Source organism: Miniopterus schreibersii (assembly GCF_964146895.1).
Source record: "Miniopterus schreibersii genome assembly, chromosome: 5".
Classification (NCBI taxonomy): domain Eukaryota; kingdom Metazoa; phylum Chordata; class Mammalia; order Chiroptera; family Miniopteridae; genus Miniopterus; species Miniopterus schreibersii.
The window spans coordinates 54,303,417-54,329,620 of NC_138106.1; the positions used below are offsets into that span (position 1 = coordinate 54,303,417).

Genomic DNA, 26,204 nt, shown 5'->3' on the forward strand with positions numbered 1-26,204 from the left:
ACTTAAAATAAATGAAGAATTGTCAGTAGCTCATCAGATGTAAGTATTTTAAAGTTAAACTAAAAGGTTCCTTTCCTCTTCTATAGGGTAAACATGGTTTTCCCTTCTCCCTCCTCCCAACAATCTTAACACTATTAGTTTGCTTGGCAATCCTATTTTCAGAAGTAGGGAATAGGTAAATTTCAACACAATCCATATCCTAACTATGACATTGTGAGTTATACTTATTTCTCCTTTGGAGGAAGGGGAGAAAAGATCAGATGTTACTTTTCTAAACACTTAATATAAATAGCTTCACAGTTTTTTGGTTTTCCTAATGTCCAGTAATGCCAGAGTCCTGTTCAAAAACTAGGGAGAAATTGGAAATTCAGAGACATTTTCTATCTCGACTATTTGCTTTTGCTTCTGTTCCTATGATAAAGTCAATTACCAAGATTCTCACCTTATCCTTAAAAATGTGCTATTTCTTTACTTCTCACCATTATCATGTTAATTACATTGCCTGCAGAAATCAAGGGAGTAGAACGGAATGAATCAGAGACCTACAAATAAAGTAATAAGGAATGGATTTCTGGGCAACCCCTTTGAAAATAAGAACCCTTGCAATAAAAGCATAAATGTCTCTCACTCTGTGTTGCACAATAATACCTCGAAGTCTGATTCTGGCAGTTCAGGCTTCGGAATTACAACCCTGAACAAAGGAGTAAATGAAGACCTTCGAACATCCAAATGAGTGTCCTCAAGTCTCTGACCAAACTCTACTGTCAAACAATATTGTCCCTATCGCACCCATTTATCTGATTTCCCAATCCAAAGCAGGCTAGCTAATACATCTAGTAGAGAGGGCTGGAAGGAGATGGCTCTCAAAAGCCGGGACAGTGACCCCAGTGAGCTATGACAGCGTGGGCTGCAGTGCAGCCCGTGGCCGTTAGACTGAGTGGGGAGGGATGAAGCCAGTTCTCAAGAGAAATAACAGTGTATTCGTAAGAAACAGGAGCATTAGTATCATAAGGATGACCCTGTATCATAAGAAAAAAAAAGTGATATCAGCATACTCCATTTAAGAAAACAGGGATATTGCCCTGGCCAGCATGGCTCAGTGGTTAGAGTATCAATCCACCCACCCAAGTGTCTCGGGTTCGATTCTTGGTCAAGGGCACAGTCAAGGGCATGTACCTGGTTTGCAGGTTCAATCCCCGGCCACCATCAGGGTGCGTGTGGGAGGCAACCAATCAATGTTCCTCTTTCACATGGATGTTTTTCTCTCTCTCCCCTCCCCCCTCCCTTCCACTCTCTCTAAAAATCAATAGAAAAAAAATATCCTTCAATGAGGATTAACAACAACAAAAATAGAAAACAGGGTCATGTAAAAGTTTTCTACTAAAAAACAATGTAAAATATATTTTATTGCTTAAAGAGGCAAATTTATGTCATTAAAAATATATACAGGCCCTGGCCAGCATGGCTCAGAGGTTAGAGCTTCAGCCTGCCCACCAAAGGGTCACAGGCTCAATTCCCTGTCAAGGGCCCATACCTGGGTTGCAGATTCAATGCCAGGCCCTGGTCAGGGCACATAGAGGAGGCAACCAATCCATGTGTCTCTCTCACATCTATGTTTCTCTCTCTCCTCCCCTCACTCCCTTCCACTCTCTCTAGAAATCAATGGAAAAAATATCCTTGGGTGAGGGTTAACAAAAAAATATAAATATATATATATATAGCCCCTGGTTGAGTGGCTCAGTTGGTTGAAACATTGTCCCATACACCGAAAAGTAGTGGATTCAATTCCCAGTCAGGGCACATGCCCTGGTTGTGGGTTCAACTCCTGGTCAGGGTGCGCACAGGAGGCAACTGATCAATGTTTCCCTCTCACATCGCTGTTTCTCTCTCTCCCTCTCCCTTCCTCTCTTGATAAAATCAATAAAAACATATCCTCAAGTGAGGATTAAAAATATATATATATGGGACATTTCATCTCCCAATATAGCTTTTTTTTGTTATTCCTTTTATAACTTGGAAAAAATTAGAGATGGTTTTGTAGTGACATTATAAAACCAGTCTATCCAAAACTACTCAAGACAAACACCTTAAAAGGAAGGATATTTATTCTTAAGTGTTTTATAAGCCCAGATTTCTTAAAATAAAGATGTTCTCTGTCATTGATCTTATTTATATAATATATGTTGCCATCTGGAGTAAGGCACAGTTGCTCATATTTAGCTGGTTTACTTTGTAATGCGTCATTATAAGTGACCAAAAGCATGCTACAGGAAGTTGTTTGTGTGTTTTTTCATTGCTTATGCAACTTCCAAGCAGAAAATGTTCTTGAGACCAGATGGTAAAGAACAGTCAATTGCAAGTTCTCTTCTCCAGATGTATTGATGTTTTATGTCTTCTTGAAGCCAGTTCAAATACATTTGTGAATTAAGTCTTAACTCTGAGTAACTCTTTCACTTCTGCCAGTTCTTACTCCAACTGACAAAGAATTGGGCTAGAATATTTAATCACAGGCTCTCTGAAGCCAGCTGTGGCATGGAGTGGTGATGCCACGGCCACAGAGCTCAGATAAGAGTTTATCACGTGGGCTTTTGCGCATATCTGGTCACCATGCTACACTGACTGCTCTGTGTTTATGTTCATAGCACCAAACCTCTGTTCAACTCTCTCCTTTTCAATAGTGTACTTTTCTAAGATTTAAAGAAAAGAAAAAAACGTTTGCCCAGTAATTTTACTTGGCATGGAGGTGCTGTTTGTTTGTTTGTTTGTTTGTTTTTTATGTGCTCAGCAATTTGGAAGTTTGCTGGAACACAGATGAGTTAAGAAAAAAAGCTGTTTGTCAAAAAAAATGCCTCTAGTAAGTAAAAATGAAGATACTATATCTGAATGAATGTGAAAAGTTATCCCCTTGTATATTTTTAAAGCTTCCCAAACCATTCTCAGTTCTCAGCCAAATGCAGCCTACCCAGATTGTCTTTAGGAAAGTAGCAATTCACAGAGATTTGCAGTTAACCGTATATCAAACCGCACTCTCTCTTCAGTCCCTGCTCACAGCTCACCATTTTAGAATATAGTGAGATATGCCAGAGCCCTACCATCTGTTTAATGGGCTAATTATGTTTGCCACATGCCTACTTCACAGGAATACCACGAGTGAGGTTGCCAAACATCATACAAATATATATGTTTATATATATAGATACAAAAATATACACATAAATAAAATCATATACATATATAACAGCATCCAGCATTTCGGAGCTTCAGCCTAGCTTTTGCTATCAGAATATATCACGGCCCATCACTTAAACCCAGCCAGGCACTATCAGGGTTTATTATAATGCATGGCGTGGCCTTCAGACTGAGGGGGGCTGGAGACAGAAATTCAGATTCTATATACATACCTCTGTGCCATTTTTAGCTATGCCCCATATTCTCCCTATTAAAAATCTTGACATTTTAGCTTCATAATTAAGACAGTCAAATTCTATGATACTTTATGTTGTTGTATCCAATATTTTAACTCCTTCTTTTGAGAAAGAATATTTCTTCCCTTATTTAAAAAAAAATAAAGTCAGGCTGTTCCTAAACAATTTATATAGACTACAACTTCTCTTTACAAGGCTATAACTTTTCTCTTATGTACCACTTCTCTTCTGTTGGGCCTGTTCTCGAAGCCAGCATATTTAGCCTTTTAGGAGGACCCTGCAACTCTTAGCAGTCTTTTTCTCTGGTGTCCTCTAAGCACTATCTAGATAAGTGTTTTCAGCGACTCCAGTTATCACAAGGGCTAATTGCCGCTTGCTAGTCATGGAAATTACCACTGGGTCCCAAGTTGGGTCAACGTAAGTTGCTTCTGGGAAATAGGGCTTAACCTAGGTGGGTCTTGAAAAATAGGGGGGATTTTAAGCAGTAAATAGAGGTAAACAAAGGGCATTCTAGGTGAGGGGAATTAAAGCAGCAACGGAACAGGACAAAGATGGAAAAGAACAAGTCCCAAATAACTGGAGTGCCTAGTCAGGATATGATATAAGCCCCGGGTACTGGGTTTTCTGTGTGGCACCTTTATCCATGTAAAGCTAGCTCGGAAAGCTCTGGGCATTCTTGGCTTCAAGGATGCAGTGGCCTAAGAAACATTGAGAGAAATATCCACACCAGACTATAAATCCAATATGTTATCATTTTCTTTAAAAATGAAAAACAATAACAACCTATTAGACTATTATAGCAGTAACATTTTGCTCAGTTTTTTGTAAGTTACAGAAACATTTTTAAAAGCTTTATTTTTCCATGAGCGTTAGAATGTCTTCGTATACTGCCTTAACTGAAGTAAATTATTCAAACAGAGCTGTTTTGTTTTATTTGTTTGTTTTGTTTTTGCAGCATTATGCTTACCAGGGAATTCACAAACAAGTTGGAAGAGAAAAAATAGCCAGGATGTAAATATAGAAATAACTCAATCAGATAAGCTTGCATGAGCATGAATGAGGGCCTGTGACAAGGATGAGGGAGGATCTTTGTCAGCACCAGAATGGTCATGTTTTTGTTTTAGGCATCTAAGTCTGATTTCAGAAGAGACACTGATAGAGAAAGAAAGGGAGAGAGAAAGGGGGCGTAAATAGTAATGGAAGGAGTCTTGACTTGGGGTGGTGAACACACAATACAACATACAGATGATGTATTGTAGAATTGTATACCTGAAACCTATATAATTTTATTAACCAATGTCATCCCAATAAATTCAATTAAAATTTTTTTTAAGAAAAAAGAAAGGGAGAATTATTCCCCTATTATTTTCCCATGCATATAAGGAAAAGTGACTTGTATATTTACTGTGTGGCTTCTAGAACCCAGAAACCTAACACCGGATGCAAACCACATAGGCAGATCAGGAGAAAGCAGCGTATTTACAGGAACGAACTGGAGTAGGGAGGGAAACTCTGATGATGCTTACTTTACCGTCATCAATGTTATGACCAGAAAGACTCTTAAAGACCATCTAACCCAACACTCCCATCTTATATATGAGAAAAGCAAGACTTGGGAGAAGTTTGATGATTTGTCACATCACGCAGCAGGTGACATGTGGCCAGGGACATGGATCTTCTGATTTACAGTCAGACGCCTTCCAGCAGACCTTGCTGCCTTTTCAGTTTCTCTGTAACCATTGCAGAGAACTCTCAACTTTGCCTCATCCCACCAACGTTGCTTTGTGTACCCTCATCGTCAGCGAGCTTCTCAATTAATTGCTTTGAAGTTTATTTTAGAATGATAAATTGTCAGATTCTTATGAATGATTCCAAAAGTTAAGATGGGTTCTCAGAAATGTTCTGACTATTCTACAAATACAGAGAAGCTCACTAACTAAACTTATATGCCTCTTGTTCATAAGAATCCTGTCCTTCCTATAAAAGTGGTGTGATGGTATTGTTAGGGTTTTCAAGGTTTCTGTAGTTCCAGACGTTTGTTGGAACACATAAATAGGTCAGACCAGATCTGCTCACTTACTTCTGAACTGTGCCTGAGATGTTCTTAACTGCTGTGCCTTTGTAAGGAAGGAGGTCACTCCCACTGCCATCGGTATCACCAGTTCCTGCTATCCTACCGATGGCCTATCCCGTTCAAAAAAAGCTGTGCTTGGTGTTTTACTGATATTTTGTTTTGTGATAGAGGAGGAAGAACATGGTGAGAGTCTGGCATAGCCCAGCTCCCTTCTGTGAAAGAAGAGTCCGTCCCTGACAATAGGCATTCAATAAATGCCTCCTGAAAGGAGGCAAACAGCATCCACCCTTGCTCTTTTGCAAAGAAGTCTGTTTCATTTGCAAGTTAACTCTAAGCTTCCAATGCAATGCCCTGTGTTTGGTTGCACCACACATGGTTATAATCTTCTTGTCAGCAAAAACCCAGAAATACTTATTGTTGCAATGCAAGATAATATAATAATCCAGTTTTTCCTTTTAAGTATGTCTGGCCCACCAAGCCCTTGCTCAGGTGCCAGGCACACACTGTGAAGGAAGGGCTGACACAGTGCCCTGAAATTTCAGGTACGGTAACCGCCTCCGATGCATAGAAGAGCCTGGGTTTTGAGGCCGAGGCAGGGAGAAAAGATAAATTCCCCACTCTTGCAGAAAGAGGAACCATTCGGCACTATATGCACAGTATTTAGAGAGAAAAGCCTTTTGTGAAGACAGCTGTGTCATCTGATGGCTGTTTTTTATCAAAACCGTCAGTCCACCGGCATTCCGACTCGAAGAACAATTTAATTCACAAAGTGAACGATGTAAACGGAAGAGTCTGGCCCCGTCGGCCACATCCCACCACTGTGGTTCTGTTGTTATGTGGGGTGATTTAGTGGTTGAGATCCCCACTGTGGTGCATTTGGATATTTGTGAGGAAAACCTAGAACTCCCTTCCTGCAGAAACCACATCTGTGCGGCACGGAGCAGAGACCACCGGAGAGCCGGGTAAAGGGTTTGTTACCGACTCCAGCCAGGTTTGCAGGTGGGGAGAATGGGACGTGAATAATCTCCCTTCCCCTTCCTCGCTCTTCTTTTTTAATTCTTTTTCTTTCTCTTCTTTCCTGCTTCTATTCCAGATTCTTTTGCTTATTGATTTGGAGACTATTCCAAAAGGAAATAGGCAGCCTAAGTCCTAATTTGAGGGAACACACAACCATCTTGACATACAACCATATCCATGTGCCCTTTTCTATTTCTAAACAAGTGAAGAGCATGCAGAAGAGCCCAGGGGCTGGTCTTCCAAGTGGGTGTGTCCTAGGACACTCTTTGCTGAAGTAGTCGTTCATTGTTTCTGTCGAGCAATCGAAACCGAGAGGCAAGTCTTCCTTCTGTGGTCCTGGCCCCAGTGAGTGGCAGGGCGTAGCCTCCATCTGTAAATTTCCATAAAGTCCTCCCCCTGGCTACACCTCCTGGGCTCCTGGGAATGCACACCCAGAAAATACAGCCTGCCGTGATATTTCTTAGGTGGGATCTGATGAGGCGGAGAGGAAATGTATGTTCTTTCCTTCATACACCTTTTAACTTGCTATCTAGAGCCTTTTATTTTCTTTTTAACCAAATTAGTGGTCTAAAGAAAAACTCACCTTCATAATTTTCTAACAGCCATTTTTTTTCAGCCTGTCCTATTCTTTTGCTTTTTTGGTAATCACCTCAATGGGTGGCTGAGTGGGGATCATGTATGAAAAGACCTCATCGTGCCTCACAAGGCTGAGATTGTGCCCATGGGGAAAGCACGGGCCTTCGGATGGGGGGCTCTCTCTACCAAAGAAAGCAGCTCCGGCAACAGGGCCTGACACTGTGTAGCCTGCGGAGTGGGGCAGTGCAACCGTGTTTTCATGGTTTTTCACTCTCTGGAATTTTGTGCAGTGACTGTAGCCAGGAACCTGTGGAATAGCTGTCTCTGGTCAGACGAAAAGGACCTTTGAAACTTAAACCTAGCTGGTGTAAGCTAGTAGCCAATCTAACGAAACTTCTACCCCACCCCTAACCCCCGGCACCTCCCTTCCCATCTTGGGCATTTTTATATAGTAGTAAGTAGGATGTTACAGAAAGTATCTGTCTGGTATGTTTTGAATCTTTGCTATTCAGAATACTTTGAAGAAGAATGCTTGTTTTCTACAGTTTATTAAACTGGTTCAGTTAAATATATTGGTCATCAGGCCCTGCAATGCATCATTATTCAATATGTTTTAAAATCCAAATAAAAATCAATTGTGCTGGTCCCTTTCTCCCTCTGCCTCCTCCCTGTCTGTCTCACTTTACTGTGAGGCATTGGGGGAGTGTGTGTGTGTGTGTGTGTGTGTGTGTGTGTGTGTGTGTGTGTGTGTGTGTGTGTCTGGGAGGAAGACAGACTCCCTACCTGTAAATGGCTTGCTATTATTAGACGTTCAGTTACCAGGGGTTATGTAAGACAATTGAAGCTCTGTTTTTTAACAGAGACATGATTCATGCTGCTTGTAGTAACAGTAACCACCTCCGAACGAGACAGAAACCAGACGCAGACAAAGGCTGGAGAAATCAATGCCGACTCGGTACAGCCATTCTGCTGATACCCTCTGCCTTTCAATCAGAGCACTTAGGGATCAGGAGAGGAGGCTCCTGCTCGTTCTGGGGCTTCTCTGTCTCCCGGGGCTGCCAGGTGAAATCATGTGGGCCGAGGCTGTGCGCACGAGAACACTGGGCCCCAGGAGCAACGCTGTCTGACCTGCCCCCCGGGTCCCCAGTGCGTCAGGCACACCTGGAGGGACAGTATTGCTCACCTGCACTGTGGCGCAGAATCCTCTGCAGCTTCTACTCTGAAAGGCTGGGACCTGAGTGTTTGGCTCAGCCACTCAACTAACTTTGCTCCAGGGATGCTCTGCAGCGTTGCTGAAAGAAGAGAGGGCAGGAGGGGACGGAGTGGGGTTTGAGCTGGTGCCAGTGCTTTATTACAGCTTCTTCCAAAACCTGAGTGGAAGTGGACCGGCCGTCAGTCCCACATGTGGGGAACTCTTTCCTCCTCCTCCAGTAGCCACTCCTGAGACTGCATCAGTTCAGAACCTCACAGAACGCAAAGCACTTTCCCGGGCATCAGCTTTTTTAGCCTCGTGGCTTTATGAGATGGGCAAGGCATACATCATTAACCAATACCATTTTATTGGTGAGGGGTTGCACAGTGGGAAGGGAATTACATCATCCATGGACTCCTTGCCTGAGATTGTGTAGGGTTCAGAAAAGTTAGTGACTTGATAGCATCATACACTAGTTCTTACCAGATCCAGGAAGACAGGGCCGACCTTGTGATTCTCCATCCAGCACTCTGCTTTTCAGAGTTGCAGCAAAGCTTGCTGGCAACCATGGCATTTGGAGGAGGGGGGAGACAGGATTTTCTACTGAAAACTCTGGTTTTAGACTAAGCTCCTCTGCTCATTCGCTGGGCAACTGAAACCTCCCTTCCCCTCCTCAGTCTTCTCATCTGTGCACCTCATGAAGGGAGAACTCATTTTTAGAGTCTTTGTGAAAGTACCACACAGCCTTTAATGTGTCTAAATCAGTGTAAAGCGTTGCCGATAGTGCCCCATCTCCACCGTGGGTGACACGCAGGAGAGAGACGGAGAGAGCTCAGAGTTCACTCAGAACATAAAAGTAAACTATGTATTTTTACTACAAAAAGAAGAAACCAAGCTACTTTACTGCAAAAACTGCCCATGGCTCTCAGATAACAGCACCCTGACCCAGTGACCCGTAACACATCCAAAAGGTAGGACACCCTTCATTTTCATGCCTACATATGTCAATTGTCCCGACAGGCAACTCTAAACAGGAGCATGACAGAAAAATAACTAAGCCATTTAGCTTTACCCACCCAGTAATCCCCCACAATAAAAAGTCCAGTTTAAAAATACTTATTTATTGGTTATTGCTACTAATAAATACTCTACTGCATTGTCAAGAGTTTTAAGTAAGTATCAATGCAGAATTTTCTATTACAGAATTTGTACCATTACTCTACTATTTTCACACATTACATAATATAGTCTAGACCTGTTTCAAGTAACGATAAACATTCTCATTTTTAAATAATTCTTAATTAAATCTTTTGTTTGGGAACCACTTTGTATCCAGGAAGGTAGCAAAATGCTTCACAGACTATACTTGAATGAAATGCATTTTTCCTTCTGCTAACACATGAAAATCATTTGTAGTTTTAAGGAAGAAAGCTATACTCTGTTCTCTCACATAATAAAGCTCCCTGACTAGGCATTAAGACACTAAATTTCTAGTTCTAGCCTCACTACAAATTCACTTTCAGAAAACCCATTAAGTCCCAACTTCAGATAACGGCTGATCTGAGAAACTCAGAGCCTGTTAATATCTACATGTTTCACACTCACCTGAGACATGCACCTACTCCGTGCTCATGTGATGTGGCCATTAAAGAGCTTTACGGGAAAGAGAAACATTTACTCCTGGGGGTTACAGGCTGTGCTATGGGCCAAGCTGCCTTGACTTCTCAGACGGGCCCATAGGCAGAGGCTGGAACAGACTGGACGGCAAGAGCACACCCGGCACCTTGCTGCTGCGTCCTCTGTGTGCCAGGCACAGGGATAGGCAGTGGGTCCTCGCACAAGACTGCCCCCGACTTCCTTGCGCGGGAAAACAGCCTTTGCTCTTTCATCGGGTTACCGTGGCACAGTGATCATGAATGGTGATCTTATCATCAGGGGACATGTACTCCAGTGGTTCCTTTCATGAGTCCTTTGATGTTCCCACATTATTCTACGCTTCTCACCACTTGGTGTAGCTAATGCAAATTCTTATTTTCACCTGAGAATGGACCTGCCTTTGCTTTTCTACACGTAGCCTTCATCTCTCCCAAGCACACACATTACCATTTGCAGAAGCGATGATGGGAATGGTGGGTGGTGTTTCTTCCCAATGATATGGTGGTACCTTCCACCCGAGCCTGCAACATGCTAAACTGTCCCAATAGCTACAGAAAGCAAGTTCTGATCTACCAGGGCCCAGTGTCACCTATTTCTGTCTGTGGCAACCATTAACATGGTTATAGCCCCATACTATGCATAAAGGGCTGCTTTAGGTGCTGGAGTTTCTGCAGTTTATAAAACAAGGTCCATGCCCTAGAGAATTTACAGTCTCACCAATGATAGAGAAAACAGGCATTAAACTATAGCCATTTATCTAAGTGCTTAAATGAGTGGCAGATGTCTATATGGGCTGAAGCAATTTTCACAAGAAACAGTTTCATAAGGGATACATGATTTAATATCGGCCTGGAAGGGGGGGGAAGGCTTAGATGAGAAAAAGGTGATAAAGATGTTCCAAGCAGCCAAAATAGTATGTTCAGGGGCTCAGAGATAAAATGTGCTCTATAAGTTAACTGCTTTAGACCAAATGGAGTATTGATGGAAAGGAAATCTGGGAGGGCTTATTTGATATCGATTCAATGAACTTACATATCCAGGCTAAAGAGTTGAAACCAGGGAAAATCCATTAAAGCATCTTTGTTTTAAGTATAGTCTAAGGTTAATAAGAGTTCCATTAAAAAGGGTGGGGGTCGAGGGGAGAGATCTGTAATCCAATAAGTGTGAACAATGCTAGGGTCTTTAGCACCTTTAATATTCTTATGTGCATTAAGAGTTTGCAAGAGGGACATACAGTATGTAATGTTTCCTGTATTTGTTTACCAAGGAACTATTTTTGATGTGCATCTTGAAGTTCCAGTGTTCTATAGAACTTTGAGCTATACCACCTGGAAAGATTTAGAAGGGCAGGCGTTGAAGATCAAGGCCAAACACTATATTGTGACGATTAATCTCACCCTATTATGAGTGAATACGTCATCAGCTACAGAGAAGAAGGTATCGCTGATGGAAGCAAAGGGCAGGATAAAGGTCAGAAGTAGAGAAGATAACCTCCAAGACAGGAAGAGAATGTGGGAAGAGGAATAGCTATATCTTGAGGAAACAAAATGATGACAATTCAGAGATATTGGAGAAGGAGATGAGAGCCAATGAGTTTACCACCCTGGATGGTCAAGGTCCTCTTACTAATGGAGGAGGGGAGGTCATCAGCTGAAAAAGAGAATGGAACTTGGTGAAATAGGACATATTAAGGAAAAACTAGTGTAGACTTGTACTTGGAAACGACACCAAGCAGGAATGAGAATTCAGGTAGCATGCATGTGTAGGGTTTCGTACTGAGGGTGGGAGGGAATGGTAAGTTTTGATACGGATTCATGGGTGAAGAACATGAGAAGAGGTCATGTATATAGAAGGTCAGGGATCAAGGAAATCTGGAGGGTTATTGAGAAGTGTTAAAATGGTTGGTCAGACTCAACAGAGACATCCAGTGAAGCCACCAGGGGCCTACTCAGGGACCAGTGGAATGAGCAGATTCCTTAGGCATTCAGGAAGAGGGGCTCTCAAGCTGGGGTTGGAACACTTAAGGTCAAACATGAGGTCTTGGGAGAGTAAATTGGAATGAAAATGAGGGCTAAGAAGTAGCTGGAGCAGGTGGGTGTAAGGTCTGTTTTAAAAAAATGGAAATGTGCCTTTGGATTGGAGTATCGATGAAAGCAGAGAGGGAAAACATAAAGCAAGTGTAGAAGGTTTGGGAAAGGATGGAAACAGGTTCAAGCAGGCATTCAAGGGCCACGATGGAGAACCCAGCATGAGCCTCTGCTGAGGGCCTCAAATGAAGAGAAACAGGAGAAGGGCAGGAGGTCCGTGGGGTTTAGTGACCACAGGCTCAGTGTCGGTCAAGACGTAGAGCACTACGATGACAGCCTGGCTTTAATCCCTGCTTGCTACCTACCATCTGGCTTCGTGATCTATGGCTAATAACTTTACCTTTCCTAAGCATCCGTTTCCTCATTTATAAAATTAGAATATAATTCCCACCCCAAAGGGTGCGTATAAGAAATAAAGCACAATACTTGCCACACAGTAGCATTTCGTTAATGACAGTCAGATTCGTGTGATAAAGCGGGAAAGGGGGAGTGACGATCCCTGTGGAGACAGTGACAGTGTGTTCTCCGGTGTGATGCCATGTCGATGCTTCTTGGTACATGTTTTTCCAGTGCAAGGGGCAAGGTGTATATAGAGATATAGATGATAGATATAGATATAGATATAGATATAGATATAGATATAGATATAGATATAGATATAGATATAGATATAGATATAGATATATGATAGACAGATGATGATAGATGATAGATAGATAGATGATAGATGATAGATAGATAGATATCACACACGTATATACATATACATACCTGTGATATAACACACTAATAACATGCTGCACCATAAATCGTGCTCGTGCTGGAATCCTCATCACAGTTTAAAATGACTTTATAACCAGACCCTGTGACAGGCCTTCCTGAACAGGAACATTTAGTGTCAAATGACTTAGAGAGGGGTTTCTATCATCAGGTATTCATTAAAACCAGAAACATCATCATCGTATGTATACATATGTGTATACATGTATACGTATATGTGTATATTCATGTGTATGTATATATTGAGACATATGTATATAGCTCACCTGATCCCAAAGAGCTCTCATTTCAAAAACAAGAACCAACTGTACCTGATAACGCTAAGGCTCCTGGGATGTGCAAGTCTTATTAGCAGAGTTTGTGAATTGTCAAAGAGGAATCCAGAGGTCTCTATGGAGAAAATTAACATAGATTTAATGTGACAAACAGTGGGACCTTCTATTGGCAGGGCCATCCCAGGGGCCTTCAAGCCATCGGAGGTATTTCTTCTGGACATGGGTATTAACTAGTGGTTAATTAAGGAGCTAAAGTTTTTTGAAAGTAAAACATTTATCATAGCCTTGGAGAGCTGAGGTTGGGACTCCAGAGTGGTTTGTCTGGCCATGATGCCTGTGGTGCCTTATTCATTAAATGTGTTTCTCACCAGTTTCCAGAGAGGTGGGATTAGTGATGTAGACTTGGGGATTCGTTTTAGGTAATTAGTTAAAAAGTTAAAAGTCAAATAGATTCCTTTAACAGGTTTAATGGTTTAACAGGTTGATGAGTTACTTAATTCCCATGTCTTTCTGCTCAGGGGACTATTAGAGTTTTAAGGGGCCTTCAAAATCATAAAATCTACCTCCTTTCCTACTGATTAAAAAGCGGGGCCACCTAGAGGTGAATGACTCACCCAAGACCATCCTGCTAGTTCTGTGATTTTACTTTCTTTTTCAACACCTACTCCTTTTAACTCTCCTTACTTTTTCCTCTCACCAACATTCTGTTTCCCACAACTTCTCTGCTGATGATTTCTTGGACTGACCCTTGCTTTATGAAATTCCCTATACCTTAAATTATGAAATAGAAGGTCTTTGCCAATTAGTAACCCCTCACCACTAATTCATCAGTACATTTGGGATGAAGAGAGGAGGGAAGTGGAACAATTTTAAATTTGCTGTGATCGTTGAGACAGCTTTATCTACACCTGGGAATTGCTGTTAGACAATTAAGGTTAGTAAAGCTCATTGAATTTCTCAGAGGAAAGGTGTTATTTGAATTATTACCAGATAATTATTGTTAAAAATAACAATAATGTAAAAAATAGGAACTTTACATGTTAGAGACATTATCATTTTAATTTCCATGTGGGGAGGAAAGCCCTGGGGGACCTAGAAATGATTTTTTTTCATAATGTGCTCAATGCCGGAAACTCCTTGAATTCTGTCTAATGCCTGATGACCTGACACACTGGCCCAGAATCGGAAGCCAGTCGAGCCTTGTGAGCTATGAGCCAAGTTATTCAGCTTGACCTGCTCCTTCAAACACAACCCTCAGTGGGAAGGCGAGAGTCAGACATAAGACCTGTGGTACTCAGACCAGTGTCAGCAGCATCACCTGGGAGCTCGTAGAAATGCAGGATCACAGACTCCATCCCAGACCATTAGAGTCTGAGAAGGCAACTGTAAGGTAGATGAGAGGCCTAATAAATTTAGAGGTCTAATAAATGTTCTCATCGTCAGATAAGAAGGAGCTAGGAAGAAGCCTTACATATTTACAGTTTCTGAAAGAGTCCTTTCGCCTGAGGTCTGTGCTCTCAGTTCCTTCAGTGACTCTGAGTCATCATGGAAACAGCATAAGCATCTTTCTTGCGATGAGATCATGGTGATAACTAGAAACGTGTCCATGCTGCATTGGAACAGTTGCTATATAGTGAAAAAAAGAAAGATTTAAAGTCAGAAAGACCTGGGTTTGAATTCTGCCCTCACTATCCACAGCTTTCTAATCTTGGAGTGGTTACTTGAGCTCTCTGAGCCTCACTTTTTCTCATCAAAATGAGTATGGTAACACTTACAGGATGACGTTGTAAGGGTTAAATGAGAATGTATTTACATAAAAGTACCTGCTGCAGTCCCTGACAAAATTTAGAGGTCTAATAAATGGCAGCTATTATTGTTACTATTATCTTTTTTTAAGATTTTTTTTCATTGATTTTTAAAGAGGAAGGGAGAGGGAAACACTGATCGCTGTCTCCTGCATGCCCCCTACAGGGAATCGAGCCCGAAATCTGGGCACGGGCCCTGACCAGGAATCAAACCTACAACCCTTCAGTGCACAGGACAATACCCAACCAACTGAGCCACACTGGCCAGGGCACTATTATCATTTTTGTAAGCTCTAGTCATGAAGGCCCATCTGTCATTTTAGAATGACTTGGTGTAGCTTCTGAAGAATGGGAAGGGTCACACTGAAATAAGACCTCTGCAGGAAGTTCCTCACAGTGATATGTGGCAGTGTGTTACATAACAGCTCTGCTCTCCAAGGGCAGCCAAGACAGAGCTGCGGAGATGTCAGCGACAAACAGGCTGGAATGGAAATGACCCCCAGTCCCTGCCTCTGACACCAGCAAGAGCCTTGCCAGCTGGGTTCCAAGAGCAGATTCTTTATTTACAGTGATGATGTAAGAGGCAGGGAGCACAGCTGTATTTCCTGAGTCTGGGAAGACTGTGTGGCCCCAGCAGCGTCTCAGAATTATCTTTTGACTTAAAAACTGACTACATTGGATATGGAAGTCATTGAAAAAGAATAAATGTGAAACTTCATGAAGTCGTTTTCATGGAATCTTTCTTAAGAGGAGAACCACCCTTTAAGCAATAAAACATAACACGCCACACGGCAGTTCTGATTAATAGACCCTCAGGTGTGTGCTCAGCAGAGGGGAAAGAAGAAGGGGAGAGGTGTCAATTTGCCAAAAAAATGAAAGGAAGATCATAACAGCAGGATGTGGGGCTCGGAAAGAGGAGCTGGATTAGAGGACAGAGAGATTATGCCTCCATTTAATTATAAAATGCACAATTCAAATCAAATGCTAGGCATATTTAAAATGTACACTCATCTAATTACACAGTGGATGTGTAGGTGGCCAGGCAGTGTTTCACTGCAGCGAACTAGACATATCGATCTGTGCTTTCCTTTATCGTTGTAATGTAGCTGCCCGGGGGAGAAGGGGCGCCGCTGCTCTGTCTGGTGAAGTGTTGATAACCTGTCCAGCGTGTGATGGTCTAGTCAGAACCATGAAGAGCTCTTGAGCCTCGTTTACTGTTTATGTGGCTTCTGGGGTGTTGAGAGTTAATGGACATTTCAGGGCATAGCGTGGCTCCACCATACTGGCTGAAAAGAGTATAATTAATGGTACCAAGTTTTTCTTCTGGTGAGTACCAGTGAGTCGAGGGCTCACCTGGGAGTCAGGGGAAGTTTTGTGCTACTGAAGGCTGCCGTTGAAAGGCTGAGTTTTTGTGGCCAAAGAAAAGCTGCTGAGATCTCCTGGAAAAGTCTGTTTTCCTAACCTGGGTAAACACTCTTATCCCCCACGGCATATTTGGTTCAGATTCTCATCTTTGGGTGAGAGAAAATGATTCTGTTTGAGGATAGAGGTGAGATTAAACAATGTTTCTTCTACCACAAGAAGAGAACAAGGGAAGGAAATTAGATAGACTTGGGAGCAGTCATCCATATATTTCTACAAGTAAATTAGTGATCTGGTGGGAGAAAAGTAAGTAAAAATTTAAGGTTATAAATACCAGGCAAAGCGAGGTTGAAAAGTGTTGAGGGGGCTTAATAGCAAAACTGCTGGTAGCCTGTGTTTCTATAAGGTCATGAATTACTGCGGCATGCTCCCACCAAGAACTGTGGCTGAACCCGCTGCTTTTGCAAAGCGTGAGAAATTCCTTCATTCTGGTTTTCACCCTGAGTTTATCACTACCCAGTGGTATTTACAATATTGTCATAACTATTTCTGCTGGTAATGTTAGAAAGGTTTGCTCCCTTGTTCTTTAAATCCACCTCATTTTTAAAACATCATTTAACTATAAAAAGACATTTATGTGTTCCATTTATTGAAGTGAATTAAGTGAAACAAAATTCCTTATTTTTTGGAACCTCGTATATTCTTGCAGGCGATGTATTCCCAGCCCCTCGCTCTCTCTTGTCTAGTCAATGCTGATGGTCTGCTGGGCCCTATTGGTGCTGAGCAAGCACTGAGAGATAGTTAGAGATTTGTGAGTTTTTATATCAATTATCATTGCTCAGCCAGTCACAAGGATGTGGCGTTGAGCAAGTCAGTGCCTTTAATCTCATCTGAAAAACGAGGGGTTGGAGTAGATGAGCTTTATGGTCTTTCCAGTTCAGTCTCAGTTTCCCTTGACTCTAAGCAAGAATCTTTTTTTTCCTTTTAAATATGGTTCAGCAGACATCAGCTGAGCGCAAACCTGTGTGCAGGGCATTGCATACTACAGGGTATACAAAGTCAAAATTGTCTCTGCCTTCAAGGCACCTATGGGGGGAGATAAACTACACAAATAATTATCAGAGTCCATAGAAGATGCAAAGCACTTAGTGCAAAAGTGCTTCAGGATTCAAGAAGGGCACCTTCCTTTGGGAAATGCTGCATAAATGAAGCAGCATTTGGATGGCCCTTGAAGAAGCTATATGTAGACATTGGGAAAGGGAGGCAGCACCATGCACGTGGTGGGGAAGGGTGGGACTTTGCAGAGATGGAGAATGGACTGCAGAGATAAGGATAGGAAATTAGGTTGGGGCTATGTTACAGGCGCTTTGAATGCCAAACTGAGAAGTAAGCAAAAGAGCCAAGAAGTGCTATGTTGAGAATAGTACTTTAGAAAAATGAATGCAGTATTGATTATGAAGGATGGGCCAATGGTAAAGAGAATCTAGAGGAAGTGAAGGCAGTTAGGGGCTCTCACAGAAATCCTCGTAACAGGCGGTAAACGGATAAATCAGTGTTGTGATAGAAAGCAAGTATTGATTCAGGAAGCATAGCCTGAGTAAAAACCACAGAACTTGGCAGCTGATTAGATTTGGGGGGCAAAAGAAAAGGAGGAGTTAAAGATGACTCCTCAGCTGTAAGCCCAGGTAACTGGGTGAAGATGGTACCAATGGCAGGGAACGGGAAGGCTGCAGAAGGAACATGTTTTGAGGGAGAGGCAGTAAGTTCTGTTTAAAAGTTTCTGAATTCAAGATGCCTGTGCACTATATGATGGTGTATTCATCTTTTCCAAGTGCCTGTGTAAACACTGAGTGAATGAATGAATGAATGGGCCCATTACCAGCAGTTATTTAGAGGGTTGGTCTGGAGCTCTGTAGACAAGCAGACACCAAAGGTAACAATGTGGGTGTTCTCTATGGAGAAGTGATTGTTGAGGTCGTGGAGGGTGGGTAGAGGCAAAGCCTAAGAAGAGAATCTTGAGGGATATCTAAATTTAGGAACAGGAGAAAGAAGACCAGCCAGTAAGGGAGGCAGAAGGGAGAACTGAAGGTAGGAGGGAAGTCAGAATAATGCAGGGTCCCCATGAGAAGGGATGAGAGTTTCAGGAATCACTTAAGCCCAATGTGGCCAAAGATGGAAGGCCTGGGAAAAGGCCTCTGAGCACGAGGCTCTGAGACAGGTGGTAGTCAGTGCTGTAGCCCCTAAGGCTGAACCCCACAGGTTAGAGGAAATGGAGGCTTTGTTGTGCAGGGTGTAGAGAAGGTAAGAGCTCAGTAACGTGGCCAGGTCAGTGGGCATCTTGAAAGTAAGTAAGAGCTGAGCACTAAAGAGGGAGAAACTGCAGTGGAATCAGAACACTGGAGGAAGAGTCAGCTATGGCAAAGTTGAGGACACTGTCCCTTCTTCCCCCACCTTACCCTCCACCTCGGCTTCCAACTCAGAACCACAAATCAGTTCCATCTGCACTGCCAGGGTGCTACTGATGCTATGGGACCAGACAGGCCGTCAGGTAGAAACACTGAAAACCGAGGCTGGACAACGTCCTCTCCAGACCCCTTCCCTGACTTGTCGGCCTCTGGTGCAGACTTGCACACCCAGCCTCTCGGCCAAGTCCCACTGTTCTGAGTCTATCAGAACAAATAATCTCAGTCACCTCTTTATTTAACAGCCTGATTTTTGTTTGTTTTCTAGATGCAGCCGCTCTCTGTATCCTGCCCCAATGAACATCTGCACTAGGCCCAAGCCTTGGAGTGATTTACCTGAAGAGTGACACCATTTATTTGGAAACTACTGTGAGTATATTATGCTTCCAAAGAAAGTCCTCTTAGTTCACTTTGTTTAATTAAAAAAAAAAACACACACAACCGCACAATTGTAAAAGCAGAAGAAATTTTAGATGGCTTCATCTGTTGGATGCAGCGAGGTAATCAGACGCAGCCCTGAGGTGCCCGCAGAGGTTCTCAGTTTCCAGCCGCTGCACACTCTGCCCTCCAGGTGGCTGCGCGGGGCTGGGCCGGAGCGCACCGTGCGTGCCCAGGCGCTGTTCCTCTTGCTCACCTGCGCCTCTGCCTGAGCAGGGGCAGCTCCTGCCCAGCTTGCTCGCCTCTCATCACCCCACTGTGCCACTCTGCTGAACCTCACCGGAGCTTGTCATTTCATGCCGCCCCGGTCAAATCGGGGAGCCTGCTTTCCTCTCCCATTTCTGCCTGTTGTCTGAGCTGCATCTCTGTGCCTGTGCTGTTGCCTCCTTGCTGCTCTAGGGGACCAACACCAGCCCTGTGGGGCTCTGGGCTCCTTCAGCCACATCTCTCAGCCACCGTATCCAGCTCAGCTCTGCCTCTGAACGCCTAGCTCTGTGTGTCTGGTTTAGTTCCCTCCCTAACAGGCATTTTTGCAGAAGTACACCTTTGCAAGTCAAGGTGCAGAAATAAGTTGGGGTAGGAGCTGGGATGCCTATAGGAAGACACTGGTGAAAGATTGAGATCACGTATTCATTAATCATTGCTAAAAGTGGCAAATGAATATTTAGGGTTTTTTGGTGTGTGTGTTTTTTACTAGAAAAGCCAGGAATTTAAGTTATTTAGAGGCTATGCATGCAAAATAACTTAATTACACATTTTAAAACAAAAGCTCATTCTTTGTGTCGTATTCATAAGTTTTCCTATTTGATAAGAGGTAGGTAATGGGATAGTATATTTCCAGACATCTCTGTTACTAGAAAATGTTAAACCTGGGAGGCTAACACCCATCTTAGGCTTCAGGTAGGACCTTCACATTTATATTTTCTATGTCTTTAACTATTCTGGCAAAAGTCAAACCCAAAGGGATAAAGCCAGAGTTTTTGTTTTGTTTCGTGTTGCTTTTTATCTTAAGTGCTTTGCCACCTGAATTGTAATGGATGGTAGTGGATGTGTAGGTGACAGGCAGGCCGACCTGCCGGAATGGAGACAGGAACTGTCACAGGCTCTACAGTACAGTGGGGTCAGGTGACTGGGGACTGAAGACATGACATGAGATCAAGCAGAATTTCTTCATTTCATACCTGTGCAAGGAACGTACTTGTGTGAACACCTTCATTCATCCTTAAGTTCAAAGGCCTTAGAATTCCCACATCTGGGTGATTTTCGAATATTTCTTCATCACAGACTAACTGTACTGGTGCAGATGGCACAGCTGTACTAGGGTGCAGACAGGTTTCAAGGTTTCTGTATCCTTTGGGAGAGGAAAGAGTCCACCACACCCACCTTCCTGTGCTGCTGAGAACCCAGACCCAGAAATATGGACCTGAGTTTTCCTGAAAATCACTGGCAGCCCCCAAGTGAGCATCTGGTTCTGCCACTGGAAGTATTTCACTTGAGCTGAAAGCCAGTGCCTGCTTTCACATTTCACAGGGCCTAGAGAATGGACAGATTGGGTCTAATCCTCACAGCCTCTGCTTTTCAGAAACTAAGCTCCCTCATATATGAAAGAGAAGTAATAATAAAACTTAAAATACTTGCTAGGTACAAAAAGCAATAAGGTGATTGAAGCATAAAAATATGGACTGATTATAAAACTTTGTCCCTTTCTGTGGGTTGACAATGCCCTTGGCCAGGTCTCAAGGCTTAGAGGTCTATAGGAAGGGGGCGAGTGTTAGATTTAAAATCTACCCACTCCCACACCACCTGGACAACCGTGCCCAGTGGCCCTGCCCACTTACCTGGACTGTTGTGAAAATTAAATGAGAGAATGTACATGTGGTGTCTGGCATAGCAGAGGTGTGTTTACTCGGTCAACTAAAATTTACTGGACATCTACTATGTGCCAGGCACTCTTCTAGCCACTAGAGTTATGGCAGCAAACAAACAAAAACAGCTGCTCTCATGGAGCTTACATTTGGTTTTCTTCTCCATAAATGACAAGTAGACAAAATAGGTATGTGGATGCTAAAAGAGAACTGATTTCATTTTATTTTGCTGTGTCTTTCCTTCCAAAAAGTAAACTTGAGAGGAAAAGGGTGAAGAAACGGAGAGAGAAAGAATAGACATTCCTATTAGTCTCCTACCACCCCCAACAGACACACACAAAACCCCAGGAACATTCTCTGCCCTGATTTGTGGCCCAGGAGGCTGACCTGTCTGGACTCCGTTGCCCAGCTGTCTTCTCCTCTGGCTTCCCTTTGACTCTGGCCTAAAGGAGACGACAGCAAGAGATGTGAGAGTGGGAGGAGAGTGAGGTCACAGCATCTATTATTCCAGCCCCCTTCCCAACTCCAGTTCAGACTTGACTTAGAAAACACCATGCCTTCCCTTGCTCCTTTGGTTTAACAGTTCAAAGCTGAGATTTAACAGCTTTCCACTGCTGCTAGTCCCTGATGCTGCACCATCCCCTGAGGGCCCCTTAACCTCACCTAAACCTCAGTATACAGTCCTTTCATTAGACACTCTTCAGCTAAGACCTTTGAGTGTGCCATCTGTTTCTTGCCAGGACCCTGACTGATACAGTGGGGGAGATACACACTGAAAAACATTATAACTCAGCCTTGCCAAAAATGTAAAAAAAATTGGGAGAGTAAAAATGTTTTAATCACAAAAACATCTTAAATTGATCTGAGAACATTAGACCAAGTAGTGAAAGAATAAATTGTAAGAACTCATGATAAGAGAGAGCTCCTGAGGTTGGATTTCATGAATAGACAGTCGTGCTCAGGTTTGATGGGCTTCTGCAGGCCAAGTGTAGGAGCTCTTGGTGTAGCAGCAGCAGTGACAAACTTGAACAGAAAGAAGGTGTCAGGAGGGTAATACAGTCAGATCAAAGTGCTCAAGACGAGATTGCTTGTCCCAGCATTCTTTCCATCTTTGCTCCAATTACAGTCTGTTTGCCTCTGCCCAAATCCAGATATTAAAAAAGATTACTAAGATAAAGGAAGTGCCCAGTTATAGCTGAACTGACAGAAACCACAGAAATTATGCTCTCTGTGAAAGGAGCTACCATCATCGGGCACTGACCATGTGCCAGGACTATGCCAGTCACATGAATGAATTATCTCATTTAATTCTCACATCAGCCCTTGAAGGCAGGTATTACTATTTCTACTTTACAGATGAGGAAACTGAGGCCCAGAGAAGCAGAGTGGTCTGTCTAGAGCACACAGCTACTAGATGGTGGAACTCACTCCTGCCACCAGCCCTCGTTGGGGTGGTTTATTAACCACCTGCCCTTTGCTCCCATCCCCAATGTACTGTTGGGAAGGAGAGTAAAGAAATGGTTACCAGTTCAAAAAGATTGGGGGTGGGGGGATCATTGGCCTAAATTATCATGATCTAATGACTGAGTAATTATTCATCAGAAGGAGGTTCTCACTAATTCTTTCCTCTCCAAGCAGACTGATGAGTGGAAGGCATGCTAATGTGCCGGAGAGTGGGGGAGCCAGCGAGGAGAGAAAATTGGGAGAGGGAGATAGAAGAGAGCACTCTCCTCTCCACACACCCTGGAGACTGATAAGAGCTCACACAGATAAAATATTTATTTTCCATATGTTGCAGAAAGCACGACCATCACTGTACGTGTGCAGTATGTGCAAAGACGTGCGAAATGTATCATCAAATGCCACCGATCTGGTTAATTTCCATGCATTTCCCATGCATGATACCTACATCTCATCAATGTGTTTTAATGCATATTTCTTTCCACGTACAATATGGTCTAGGAAGGAAAGAGCCAACATCACCCACAGCCTCTCTCACTGCTATGTTTCAGCCCAAGACTTGTTGCCAGGGCCAGCACAATGAGAGTTAAAAACCAGAAGGTCCCGCTGGCTGACCCAGCTGCCAGTCACCTTAAAACGCCTTCCCAGCTCTTGAAGCAGTCTCTTTCTCGTAACAGAAATGTCTGCAGTGGGGAGATGAAAATGGTTTTGTTCTCGTTGGACAATTGGGAGACACTCGGTCAGAATGTCAGAACTAACCGTTGAAAGGCAGGTGCCTGTGGCCACACTTTTTTTTTTTCCATTTTGAATGCAGAGCTCCCGCCAGTGTGGCAGGAGGAAGTGCACAATGATTGGTCTGTTTCTCGGTGGAAGTGCTCAGGGTACACCCAGTTTTGCTTTGCATATATTTACGAAACATCTGCCCTTTTCTTGTTCTTAAATCCTTCCCCCTCACCAGCCCCCTTTCCCCTTTCTCCCAGTTTCTTCCTTTGTTGTTGTTGGCTTGTCTAACTTTCATTGGAGCTTTCATTTTCCGGTTGAGGGGCGACTTCATCAGAGTGTATAATTTTGACACTGAGAGGGAAGGAGGGAGGGAAGGGGAGTGGGGGTGGGGAGAGAAAAAGAGAGAGAGAGAAAGAGAGAGAGAGAGAGAGAACACAGACTGAAAAGAAAGAAAGAGGCTGAGCGGCCAGAGCTTGGCAAACCAACCTTTGGCATGGTGACCAGGAAGAAGGTTCTGGTCTGGTGGGGAGATTGCCTCGGAAATGCTGCCTGGAGTCAGCCAGTGTGCTGCTGCCCTCTAAAGGCCCCAGGGAGCAATGCACAGCCACGGAGGCTCGGAGGGACTGGTCCTCAGATGTGCCATTTTTGTGTAATTCTGTTTACACAACCAAAGAAGGTATTTTCAGTTAATTACTATAGGACTTGCTCTTTCTTCCTTAACAAACTATAAACTGCAAAAACGGGGTCACAAATAACCCATCTGTGCCTTGTAGACAGAGACTGAGGCTGTACCTTTTTAGACGTAGACTGAGGCTATACGTTTTCTCAACTCTGGAAAAAGAAGTCCAAAGGACTAAAAGAGAAGGTGAGATAGGGAATTAATTGCTTCTAAGAACACTGAGTGACTCTCTGTATATGTGCAGCTGGGAAACAGCCCAGTGACATAAGGACAAATAAAGTGATATTGGACAAGTGGGGGTACAAACCAATTAAGGTTGAGTTGTCAGCATTTCCTGTTCTTAGAGGTGTCTCCAATGCCTCTGTGCTGTGAATGTTCCCAAAGGTGACCCCTGAGCTAACAAGCAGGAGGGTGTGGTGCAAGAGGTCATGTAGGACGCAGGATCAAATCTAGGGGAGGAAGCAAGGGCATTTGTGTAAAGAACAATACAGTTTGTGCCATTGTAAAAATAAAAGAGCGATGTTGGCCATGCGCTCATGTTTGAGAGAGGGCTTCCTTAATTTCCTATGGCGCACATCTGAAACTAGCCTGGGTATGTCTAAGAGCAGCAGAGATAAGTACTTTTTTTCTGTTAAGTGATATGTGTCATTAGTGTCCCATCCCTGTATGTAAATGAATCATGAGGATCAGCCTGACTTTAGTGAGCAAAATGCCCCTGCTCTTACCAAGTGCCCTTCGTGGATTCAAAGTAAAAGTGGCCACTCAAGGTAGGTTTCACGGCTGCATAAAAAGTAGCAAACTTAATTGGGATTCAGACTATGACTATCCTCAAAATATACTTTAATTTCTGCTCCATGCCATTCTGTCAACAAGCATATATTGAAGGACAGTTATGTCTAAGCTGTTTGGCGTAGCTGAATACACTAGACGGCAGAAGCCGGGCTTGTTTTACTGTCCGCACACCAGAGCCACATAACAAGTATTTGGAAAATGAATACGTGAATAAATGAATGGTGGGAGGGGAGGGAAAGGGGAGAGTGCATGGACACAGGGAATTCAAAAATTACAAGGACATTTCCTTACCCTCAGAGAGTTTAGTGTCCTAGAGGAGGGATAAGCACGTAAATAGCCAGCATTGAAACAAAATTTAGCAAGTAAAAGAAAAGAAGGAAAAAGTGTTTTGGGGTTTCAGAGAAAGATGGGAGGGAGGAGAATTTGAGAGAGAGAAGTCCTATCTGGCAGAGAGAAATCAAGACAGTTATAAGATGGAGTTGAAAAAAGGGCATTCAAAGCAAGAGAAATAACTTGAGCAAGAATGGAAGATTCCCCAGGATGTCCTGGAAATATTCACGAAATTTGAGAGTTCAGGGTGGCCAGCAAGCAGGGCATGCAAGCTAAGCTAGAACAGATGCGGAGCTCACCTGAGGGCCAACGTGGTCGCCTCGGAGTTAGTGCGTGCAAAGAGGTGGGACTAGGAGTGAAGGTGCATGGAGAGCCAGAAAGTCAACAACGGTCCAAATAAAGTGTTCAGGTGATTGCAATGGAATGGAAAGGAAAATGGATGCGAAAAATATAAAGGAAGCAGAACTGTCGGGACTTGATGAATTGACGTTAAGGCAGAGGAAGGTGTGTAGCCCTGAGGTTTCCAGCCTGGTGACAGACTACAGTGATAGAAATAAGGACCTTAGAGGAGGCGCTGGTTTTCATAGGGTGGGGGGGGAAGGAGTTGAGCCCCAGAAATTTTTATCTTGGGGACCTCAATAAACTGAAAACCAGACACCAGGTCTTTACAGGTCCATGTAGACACTCAGAATTTGGGGGTTAGCTCCACAGTCACCTGCTCAACAAACAGTAGGTAAAGCATTACAGTTTGTTTCTTCTTTTATATTGGCTTCCTCCATTTAAAAGCTTTCCCTCTCTTTTCATCTTTACCTGCCATCTCTGCCTCCTGCCTTCTGAAAAAGCAGAGTTTATTTCATAACCTATTGGACCGGAAACACGGCATGCTAATTATAACGCCACATTCTGTGAGGACAGATTTAACTACCCCGAACAACAATCCCAATAGAAAGTGTTCAGAGTAACAAGCCCATCGCCATGCTTATAGAAATAAGGAAGGCATGGAAACAGATTACTAAACATGGAAACAGATCTACTTACGGCAAAGTCTCCCACACGTAATCCTCTAACAAAAAATAAAATAAAGCACTTTCTCTGGTCACTGTGCGTATAATGATAGTAAAGGTCACAGAGCCAAGGAAATTGGGAAGAATCTTCAGAGTATGATTAAGAATCCAGTTCAGCTGAGGCTTCGGGCACGTGTGTCT

General features: G+C 43.2%; 1 protein-coding gene across 19 annotated transcripts in view; it reads left to right on the forward strand.

The window, feature by feature from the left end:
- ZBTB20 (zinc finger and BTB domain containing 20) overlaps positions 1 to 26,204 on the forward strand; it is a 726,721-nt gene that overhangs the window by 650,362 nt on the left and 50,155 nt on the right. For all 19 annotated transcript variants that reach the window (XM_081138873.1, XM_081138863.1, XM_081138860.1 and 16 more), the window contains one exon: positions 18,980 to 19,080. The gene's annotated coding sequence lies outside the window, so the exon portion shown is untranslated. The remainder of the gene's footprint in view (positions 1 to 18,979; positions 19,081 to 26,204) is intronic.